Source organism: Micromys minutus, assembly GCF_963924665.1.
Source record: "Micromys minutus genome assembly, chromosome: 5".
NCBI lineage: Eukaryota > Metazoa > Chordata > Mammalia > Rodentia > Muridae > Micromys > Micromys minutus.
This window is the reverse complement of record NC_137974.1, coordinates 73,757,444-73,768,835: the sequence shown is the minus strand read 5'-3', so window position 1 is coordinate 73,768,835 and position 11,392 is coordinate 73,757,444. Positions and strand designations below refer to the sequence as shown.

General features: G+C 40.5%; 1 pseudogene across 1 annotated transcript; it reads left to right on the top strand.

The window, feature by feature from the left end:
* Positions 1-259: 259 nt before the first annotated feature.
* On the top strand, positions 260-1,560 carry LOC308421189 (HMG domain-containing protein 4-like; annotated as a pseudogene). The gene has a single exon. The product of its transcript is annotated as an HMG domain-containing protein 4-like (transcript).
* The last annotated feature ends 9,832 nt before the right edge of the window (positions 1,561-11,392 follow it).

Below are 11,392 nucleotides of genomic sequence, written 5' to 3'. Positions count from 1 at the left end.
CTGTCCCCAACCATTTGAAGGGAAGTGTAGGCATTTATTTATCTAACTTGCACATACAGAGTCACTTTTAACTTTAGCAAAATGCAAAATTACCAGAAGTTGGAGAAGTAGCATTCACATACATTTTTAATTTTTAATCACAGGAAATCTCATCCGTTAAAAAATAGGTGGTGAACTCTCCTTCCCCAAGATGGCGGCGGTCGGCGGGGCTGAGGGACACAGTGACACAGCACATTCTCAAAGGCCCTGTGGGACCACCATGGCTTATGATGACTCCATGAAGAAAGAAGACTGCTTTGATGGTGATCACAGCTTTGAGGACATAGGACTTGCAGCTGGCCGAAGCCAACGAGAAAAGAAGTGGTCTTACAAAGATTTCTTAAGGGAAGAAGTTGCTGCGCAGGTCAAAAGTTCTTCCAAGAAGAAGTCAGAGGACAGTGATTTGGTCTTCTTGGGGACGGACACACACAAGAAGAAGAGGAAGCACTGCCCTGATGATTTGCTACGGAGGAGGACAGTGGTTCTTGTTCTGAGTGCCGATAAACCAGTGCGAAGAACGAGAGGTAGAGGGCTGGTATTTTGGAGGATACGGCGTAGAACAGTCTTCATTTGTGATATGCAAGACATTTCGACTTTGAAATCATCACAGAATTTAAAAAAAAAAAAAAAAGAAATCTAGCCCACAGTCACCTGATACAGCAATGGACCTGCTGAAAGCTATCACCTCCCCTCTGGCAGCAGGTGCCAAGTCCTCTAAGAAGGCAGCAGAGAAATCCACCAGTTCCTCAAGCCATTCAGAGAGCAGAAAGGAGCACCACAAGAAGAAGGGCGATGGCAGTGGCCGAGAGCTCTCTCTGGATGACAGCACTGCCCACAAACCCAAAAAAATGAAGCCACTCTATGTGAACACAGAGACACTGACTCTTCCTGAGCCTGATGGTCTAAAGATGAAACTTATTCTCTCACCAAAGGAGAAGCTCAGTGGAGGAGGAGGCTTTTCAGTACCCTGCCCAACAGGCTTCTCTGAAGGAGCCCTCTAAAAATTTAGCTTGGGATGAGCAAGTTGCTTTACTCCTAGGACACGAACTACAAAGCCTTCTAAAAACGGCCCGGAAGAAACACAAGTCATCCTCAGACTCGCACTCCTCTCCTGGCCAAGAAGGCTGTGGGTCTGATGCCTCCCAGTATCCAGAACCCCACAGTGCTAATCTCGATATCACAGGGCTTGACCCAATTCTAGCAGAGTCAGAGTCATCCTCATCGGGGGAGCTAGAGGCTGGGGAGCTGGTGATAGACGACTCTTACAGGGCGACCAAGAAGAAGAATTCAAAAAAGAGCAAGAAGAAAAAGGACAAGGACAGACACAAGGAGAAGCGGCATTCCCGGACCAAGAGAAGCTCTACCAGAGAACATGGCCCTGCTTGGGAGCACGAGCTGATACCCGGCCCTGCCTCCAATATCCAGACCCTGCCTCTTCTTGCTCTACACACAGACGGACTTGGGGAGAAGAAAAAGAAAAGGGAAGATAAAGACGGGGGGAGGGGAGGGAAGAAAAGGTAAGGAGAAGGGGTCTTGATGAAACAGGTTCTTCCTGAGAAAGAAGTAGCCTTGAGCCAAGGAAGTGACAGCCACCAGTGAGCTGGTGGGATGGCACAAGGCATAAGTATTACCATTGACCAGATTTACCGAGGGGAAAGTTATGGCAATTTAATCATTCCTGGCTTCTCTTAATCAAGCCGTTCTCCTAGCCTATTCATCAAAGGCTTAGGAACACCATGATTCTTAGAAATCACAGGAAAGATGCCCTTTGGGTCATCTTGGAGGAGATTTTCTATATTAATAGTAAGTGATCAAGTTAATAGAATGAACTCAATACATTCCTTCATCTTCTTTCTGTGTCTAATTTAGCCTTCCTCTGTTTGAGTGCTTACTATATGATGAGGGGCAAAGGTCTATAGGGCACCGTTCTTTTCATTTTATTTATGTGCCTGAGTTGTGTGTGTCAGAAAAAAGCATCAGCCCTCTGAAACTGAAATTACCCATGACTGTAAGCTGCCGTGTGGGTACGGGAACTGACACTGTGCCCTCTGTAAGAGCAGCCTATGTTCATAATGGTTGAGGGTCACTCCAGCCCAAGGACACAGTTCTTGACCTTAGGGAGCTCCCTGTCCATTGAGGAGATAGGACTGAGAGATCTATCTCCTCACCACCTGGGAAAGGCTGACCCTGTTACAAAATTGATAACCTATTTCTATTGGGAATTTATAATCTCAGAGCTGGGGTTGGTGGCCTATTCAAGACACTCTCAACACTCAGGAGGCTGAGGCAGGAGGAGGAAAATTTCAGAACTAGTGTAGATAAGATTCCATCTAAAAAAGCCAAAAAAGAAAAAATAAATGTATATACTCAGAAATAAAACAAGGAAGTCTTATGAATATATTCCATGAATGATTTACTAGAGCCCTAAAGAATAATTTTATGATTTTTTCTCTCAATAATAGAAAATACAAATAATTTTGTTGCCTAAAAAATGGTGGTGCACGCTTTATTTCCCCCTGTCACACACTCTCAGGTCAGTTTCTCTCCTTTCTGTCCTGGGTTGTGTCTCAGAGGCTGACCTCTGCCATTCTTTTCCTGTCGGGAGCACGGATTAGTTAACCAGAAACCTTTGTGACAGTTTGGGAAATTGGAGGGAAGAGCAGTTCCTGGAAGGTAGCAAGGGCCCTCTGACAACAGCTCCTGCCAGAAGTCTCCATTTCAGCGTTGTATCCCCAGGCTCCTTTCAGCACCTTGGTAATACCTTTCCCTTCCCCAGGGATAGAAGAGTGCTCACAGCCTCCCATGGTGTCGTGGTGTCCTGATGATCTCAAACGTCTCCCGTGTAATTCTTGGTTCCCTTAATATTCTAGCCTCTCTAAAAACAAAATAGCAGGATGACTCTTGGGGCTTATGAGTTGCATTTGGATTTCTGTGGGGGTCCAAGCTGATTTCAAACAAATTCTCTCCAAAATCATATTTTCTCCGGTCTTTTGGAAACAATTATTGTCATCTGTTCGAACAGGATGGAATCTTTGATTATATGTTTCTGGGGTTGACATAATTAATGAATGGAATTAAGAGCTTGCTTTGTGGCACTGAGCAGGCCCTTCACCATCCTAAATTATGTCTTATTGCTGGCCACTAGCCACTGGATGGTTGTGAGCACACAGGAGACCTTGGGGGAAGCTGCGTGAGAACACAAGCATAGGTCAAGAAGTGTGGCCATGTAGACCTTCCTTCTGTTCTACTCTCTCCTTCCTCCTGCTCCTTAGAACTGCGTGTTTCCACGGCTTTAATTAAATCTTCAGTGTCTCATCTTAGTTTGAATTCAATTGTTGATGTCCTGGAATAGTGGTTTGTAGGCTGAGGACTTACTCAGTACATACTTCTGTTGCTTGGTATTTCTGCTTATGCATTTATGATCTCTGGGAACCTTGGAGCATGGTTTTCTATGAACCTCGTTTCCTGGTAGATAAAAATCATAGTAATATTTAGTCTTACTACTTCATCTACCACAATGCTACTTAGTACTTAGGTAGTACTTAGTACTACCACAATGATACTTAATACTTAGGCAGTACTTAGTACTACCACAATGATACTTAGTACTTAGGCAGTACTTAGTAGTACCACAATGGCACTATTCACTTAGCGACTTATTCTTCCTCATTGGTGTGCTTAGAGTCGGTAGGAATGCCATCACCATCAGGAGTGTCTATGGGTTCTGGTTTACCCTTTTATACCATGAAGTACTAGACGATGACTAAATGGTGTTTAGATGTCTGTTCATACTTCATTGTTGTTGCTCTTGTTGTTCCTAAGACTTTGCACAATGTCTAAAAACACAGCAGAGTGCAATTCACATTTCACATTTTTGAGAAAAATTTTCCCCACAGGTAAAGAAACAGATACATATCATTCTTCCCTTTTCCTTTAAATATTTTTTTTTTTTGGATGCGTAAGTGCTTTGCCTGCATGGATGTTTGTACACCACATGTGAGCAATGGCCCCAGAGGCTGGAAGAAGATGCCAGATGTTTGGGAGCTGGTATGGGAAGGCTGTGAAGTGACCCGAAATTCTCTGCGGGAGCTTCCTGTGTTCTTAGCCTCGGAGCTACTTCTCTATCCCCTAACATATATTCTATACCAGCAAAGCTAGAATAAGTTCAGCGTTAATAAAGATCAGGACAAAAAAAGGAAGAACAAATGTGGTTAGTGGGTAAGAACCCAATAAACAAAACTGTAGCCTTCAAAGACAGGAGAGATGAAAGACATAAAGCTGGTCTTCAGAAGTTGAGAAAAGGCTCAAAATTCAGCGTATGGGAAGCTGGAGACCAGGCCTTCAGCTTCCCTAACTGTGAGAGACTACGTGGCCACCATCTAAATCACCTAGTCCATGGTAGTTCTGTCAGAGAGAGCTACCTAATACTCCAAACAGCTTTAATTTTTGGTTACATAGACTGTTATCTACTTAAAAACATTCTTCAAGCCTGGGGAAAGAAGATAATTAGGTATGGATTATGAGAAAGGGTTATTTTTAGCGATTTTTAAAGTAAAACCACGTGACGTCTCGTGCCTCATCATTAGCTGTTTTTTTGCAAGGTGAGTCAATTACGTTCACTGTAGGGGAAAGAAGTCAAACGTTGTGAACTAGTTTAATTTGGGCCATTCATCTAACATCATGGGTCACTTTCCAGTACTAATCAAAAAGAACACAGGAGAAAGATGCCCTATATTGAGATCAGGCTGACCCACTTTCCGGTCCACATTGACAAATAGCTATTTCTGTGACTTTGAATAAGTCATTTTATCCCCCAGGCCTCAGTGTCTTCATCTGTTATAAAAAGAGTGGGGGTTCAGGAACCGAGTGGTGTCTGGGGATCCTTTGTGCCACAACATTTTATAATTGAACATAAACACTGTGAGCTAGCTAAACTTCAATTTATCATACTGTAATGAGCTGCAGAAAGTATGCGTTTTAGCGTTTTATATGATGTACAAAAATATTCAGTGGAATCTCAGTTTCAACATATAGATTTAATTTTTTATCAGAGAAAATAAAATAGTATTTTTTTAAGTGTCGATGCAAAAGAAATAAAATCATATGCTAGACAAACTAAGGTTTCTTTTTGTTCCCGTTTTAATGCAAATAGGCCATTTTAAAGCTTGCTATGTTAGCAGTGGGACGCTAGGTGGCACCAAAGAGTAAGCTAATGTTATAAGAAAATGCCTCCTCTGTCCAGGAGCACAATTTCCTCTATAATAAACATCACTAGAGTTTTAGCCACACTCCTCTATTTAAGGATGCTAGTTTGAAAAAAAAAAAACAAAAAACAAATAGAACTTCAAATCAAAACCAGAAATGATCCAAAAGTGAATTTTTACTCCTCTTGAGATTTTGGTTGGTAATATAGACGTTAAATATAAAACCATTTCTGGAAATTTCTGACATATGGTTGGTCAATAAGCATAATGTAGTAAAAAATAAGACAGCACTACTTATAATTTTCTTTATTCTAAAATTTACAGGGATAACATGTAGTGTAGCTAGTTCAAAAAGGGATTTTAAAAAAAGATACTGTTTTGATTTCAGTGGTGGGACACATCCCTTGCTGTATTTTATTTGACATGTCACTTCTTTAAAAGATACGTGTTGACTCTTTTCTTTCACATTGTTCCTGCTATTTAAATCCTAAAATGTGAAATCATGCAATCCCCAAGTATTGTATTGCAGTAAGTTAAAATTTAGTTTATTACTCTTGTCTCTATGTGGCCGATTTGCTACACTATTACTTGAAGTTGTTTGTGTAAGAAGGACCAGACAGTCCACCCTACAAGAGCTTCCTGAAGTTGTTTGCAGAGCTGGTCAACCAAAGCTACGTGTGCTCTGTCCAATCTAATTGGAATGTTAGCTTAAAAGGTCGCTTAGAGTGCAAGATTACTCCATGGTTTACACAATTCCAAGCATAAAACAAGGTACCACAACACTTCCGTAACAGCAGGCTGCAGCCGAAGGAGAGGAAAGCCCAGACAACACCCTTTGTTTTCATTTTTGATTGATTGACAGTCTCTGACAATCTTTGTGACTGTGGGGATATTGACTTTACAGGTACAGGGGGCTGAGGGAGTGGGGACAGATTTCTGATGTGTAAAATATGCAGTCATCATCAGATGATCAATGGACCTTATGGACTTTTAAAAATTACATGACCCCTGTTCCACTAAGACTAAGCTGGAGCGAACAATGTCTGTCTCTGGTGTTGGCATTTATTTTTCTAGCTATGTTTTGACTCTTCTTTGGCCCATAACAGGAAAGCAAAACCAAAAAATGAAGAATATATGTGAAGAGGTTTGGGTAGCATCTGGATTTTTGGTTACTATTGCTATGGACTTGGAAGTGAGATCTTTGTCTGTTCCACCCTTCTGCCCAGAAACCTTGGCCAAGGATTGTAGGACACATGACAAGATAGTTCATGTGTACATGTTGGGTGCTGATAACAGCATGAGATGCTTGGCATGTGAAATTTTGTGTCTTATACATAGGGGAACTTAATCTCCCTGAGCCTCACATCTGCTGCCTGTAAACTGGAGATCCCAATGAATGAGCAAGTCAGTTCTAAAGACCAAAGAAGGACATGAATGTTCACCAGTATGCACTTCTTGCCAAAGGAGAATTTCCAGAGAACGTTGTTTATCTAAAAGTATACTTTTACCCAAAATGGAAACTCTACAATTTACTCATTTTTTTTTTTTGACCTCAAATGTCAGGGGTTCTATTCACCAAGAATAACAAAGCAAGGAAGAAAAACGAGAGAGTACAGTTTGTTACCTTAAACAGTGGGTGATTTTAAGAATTCTCACATCAAAATCCAAGTAAGTAGGCTCTACAATAGATAGAATTCCATATATAATAAAAAAATGTAGAAACTTTTGCTTGTTGTTCATTGATTTTAGGATCCTGGCCACTGTACTTTGTCCCCCCTGATTATTCCAGCAGAGTGGCCTTGTCAGTGGGTATATCATCTTTCAAAGTCTCCTTTAACTCTCACCCTTGAAGATGTTTAGGTACTACAGTAGAAATTGGGAATTAATCTAGTCAGCAAGATCCTCAACTTTCACTCAGTCCAGAATAACATCACAGAATAAAATACTCCTTACCACATAGTGTGACAAGTCACACAAAGGAACAATGGCCTTTTCTTCTTAGACTATAATGGCCTAGCAGGAAAGGCTCTTAACATTTTTATTTTCCATGCAGTTGCTCATTTCATAGCATACTGTATGGAAAAGTTAAACAAATGTCACTTGAGACTTTTAGAGTGTATTTAATGGCTCAGCACGTCTTGTTTCTAGTCTCTGGGAACTGCAGAACATGAACAATGGAGCTAATGGCAGGTTACTCTCTAGTCATTTTACCAAAGGCAAAAGGTGAAGGGCTGGAGATGGCAAGTGGTTAAAAATTATTATTAGAAGTGGAACTAGACCAAGAACTTTTGTTGCAATTTGATGGTTCATCTAGAAGCCAAATTGCAGCTTTGTGGCACCGTTGGTACCTGCGATGGTTAATAACCGAATCCTAAGTCTTGGAGAATGCTGGGTTTAGTAGTACTTCAGCTTATGGTGTGCATAAACACAGAACGATATAAATGCATGAAAAATGACTTACTGATGTCATTAGCAAAACATGGGGCTTCAAAATAATGATGAGCATCAGAGTAAAGGCTTTATAAATCACACATTATATTAATACTTAACGCAGTACTAAACAGAAATGTTCTCAGTGAGTGTTTGTGAGTTTCTGCACAGAATTTAAAAGCAAATCTTAGTTCATTTGCTATCAGCTTCGTGAGGAAGTTTACTAGGTATCATGCCAATTTGACTAATATGACTTGATTTCTCATTTTGTCCAGATCTTACTACCTCTGTGACATTGGGGAAGTACCTAAAACCATGTAAGCTCGAGTTTTCTCTATAGAAAATAGGGAAGGTCACCACCAAATTAGGATTTACTGTCAGGAATAAGTAATACATGAAATATGTGCATTGCATGACTAATGTTGCAGTTAGTAATATACAAATGAAGTCAGATCGCAGGTCCCCTGATATGGGGGTCAGTGGCTTTGCATTAAGTCAGACTTAAGGAAGTCATCTGCTAGTCATTATTTCATAACCCATGGCCAAAACACCTGAAAGGCTTTGACGATTTGCCTTGTGGACATTTAAAAGTCACGCTCATGAATCAATTAGCATTTCTGCTGATCCGGAAACAACTTGACTTGAGCTAGGCTTCCTTTGCTCCCTCCTCTTGCCCCGTGGGCTGATCACGGTTGAGCTGTTTTCAGAGACAGCATTTCTTAGATCTCACACCAGTTTAATATTTGGTATGCCTTCTGTAGCTAGGTTACCCAAGACCTTCTCAACATTAATTCCAATGCATTGTCAGCCTGCCAGAAGAAATGCTGCTTGCTGGAAGAGCTCTAGCCTAGCACACTGGAGTCTGTAGACATATGCAGAAGCCAGAAGTAAAGCAAGAAGCAGAAGCTGATTTTCTGTGTTAAATTCCTATCCTGGCATAGGATGCCATGCTGGCTAGTATGAAGACAGCCAGTAGTGGTAGACTAGCCTTTCTTAATCACAATCAGTAACTTTCCCCTGTGAAACTAATGGGACATCTCTGAATTATGGGAGTGATAATAAACTTCTTGAACTATTTTTAATGCTCAGATTGGTTCCTGTACTCTAGACTGAGGTCATAGTCGTTTCCTACTGATTTTGTAAAATGAAATGACATAAAACCACCGATTTTTCAATGAACTTTGTCATTACAATCAAGCCACCTAGCCTCTTTGCTTCTTTTTCCCAACAGTAGAATGGGGGTGATAATGGCACAAGGATTATAGAGTTCAATTGTGATATGTACGAAATGCTTTGAAATTTTAAAGAGCTAGGAAATTTTAGATCATAAAATAGTGGTTAATATCAGAAAGGCCTTCATATTAATTTATAAACTCTGTGCTCTTATGTAAGCATTCACTGAATATCTCTAGGCTCAGCTTTGCACTTATCAAGAAGAAGAATGCTAGGATAATCTCACGCTCATCTGCTTCATGTCCTAGAAGGACATCGAACAAATGCAGTTATTAATTAATAACTTCATAGCAGTCATTTCTGTTTTACCACAATGTGTCCATGCTGATTATAACGGTGCTAGGCACACAGTAGGTATCCAGTGATCACACTTACTGAAGGAATAAATGACTTAAAGTAGGAGAGATTGGAGTCAACTTTCAGCTGAAGATGCACATACATAGAGAGGGAGGAAGACTCAGGCATCTCAGGAAAAGCACCTTCTTACATACATTCTGTCTCATCTCAAATGGCAAATGTTTTACTCCTTGATTTCCAATTTGGGCTCAGGTAGCAATTGCTGAAAGGACACGTTTACTCCTGACATTTCAATTCCAGTCACAATTCAAATCGCACTTATTTTGTGTTTTTTCGATTGTCAACATATTAGTGCAGTCAGCTTAATGACATCCCACTAAGCTCCTGAAAGTGTTACAGAGAGACACAATCATTAACATTTACCTTGAGGCCAGGTCCTGCAAGGAATCACTGATGGGATTTGACTGGAAGTGTTACTACCACAGTCAGTCTTTAATGAAGAGTTTATGTTAGAGCTAAATCCAGTCTCTGAAGCAGAGAGAATTCTATGATTGATACAAACCTACAGCAATGTTAATAGTAACTCCACACTGGCTATTGAGTCTTGGAAAGCCAGTGATTGTATTAATCTGGGTCAGATGATAGCTGTGGGCATGTCTTCACTTCTGCTTATTTAAGGAATTTGAATGAAAACAAAGTCAGACAAAGTGAACTGCTCCTAATCTGGTTTCATCTCATCAGGCTAAGCTCCTCTCCACAATGCTAAAACCCAGGGAATCTAATACAAACAGATAAATAATGATCAGCAGACTCCAAGACTACGGCAGGTCAGGCATCCAATATGTCCTAGAAAGGCAGACCAAGGGCAGAACTGCCCTTCCGAGACAGCAAGAAGGGAAGAAATTACATGAAGAGACAAGGAATGTCAACCTGATTGTCAAACCATATATCTTGGGTTGGCAGCTTGGTGACAGGCACCTTGGCAATGAATACAGAGCAACTGGAGTGTATTGAAGAATTCATTGACCTCAGAATTCCTACTGTTTCTATTCTTTCGTAGATGTACAGTTATACCTTTTAGCTTGGGGCTGATTATATTAACATTGTTTAGAGTTCATTACTTATATTTCCCTGTGATCTTCATTTATGGCAATCTCTATATATCCCCTACTCCAGAAGTCAAGTTTCCTCAGAGTCTTACATTTTCTCTGTATTGGTCTGTTTCCCCATGTCTGCTTATCCTACACATGATTGAGTTTAACAGGCAATGGGCAGATATCGCCTGTTAGATCTAGTCCTGAGATGGCCAACAATCCACTTTCTTATCCATAGATACATTTTCTCATTTATTTCCCTCTTACATTTATATATGTAAGTAATAACTCTATTCTACGCTAACGTAACATGGATTCAAAGTCAGCCTTTTTGATACTAACATCAGTGATTGGTTGAAGCTATTAACAATCTGTAGGTAATCTTCCCTGAAGAAAACTATATAGGGTATAATTTGAAGAGACACACTACTGATGAGATTTATCTGTGTTCCTCTGTGTCACCAGGAAGCTGATCTAAAATGAAATCAATGGAAAAGAAGTTGCAAACCGGGAGATTGGAACATGTCATAAAGACATATTAAGTGAAAGCAAATGACAGTAAGATGATAGGTTGTAAGTGGGACTTGTGAGGATCTGCAAGGAATGCTGAGAAAGAAACATGATTAATAGAAGCCTAGTGGTACTCTTCCAGCCACTGCCCACAAGTGGGAAGCCCTGATAACATTGGTGATAACTGAGTGGAATAAGCATCCAGCATAGCAGACAATGGGCAATGGCCACTCTGTGTCAGATAATTGCAAAAATACAAAAGGAAATCAGATGTGCTTCATACATTAAGAGGGTTCTGCTGTGTGCAGGAGAAAGGCGTACAAAATTGCCATTGTTGGTAATATTGGGCTGTCATCATCCGGAGTGACATCAAATACTGCCAAGAGCCAAACTCCATAATTGCCCTCTATTAATAAAAGAAGACATACCCAGTCATTGTTCTTGGAATTCTGCCTCAGGGCGATGAACAAGAAGAATGAAGTATATTTTGTTGGGTGATACAGGAATTGTGCTGGCCATTTTATACATTACCTTCCATCCTATTGTATCTTTCTCCAGACCATTAAAGGTTCACCCATGTGAACC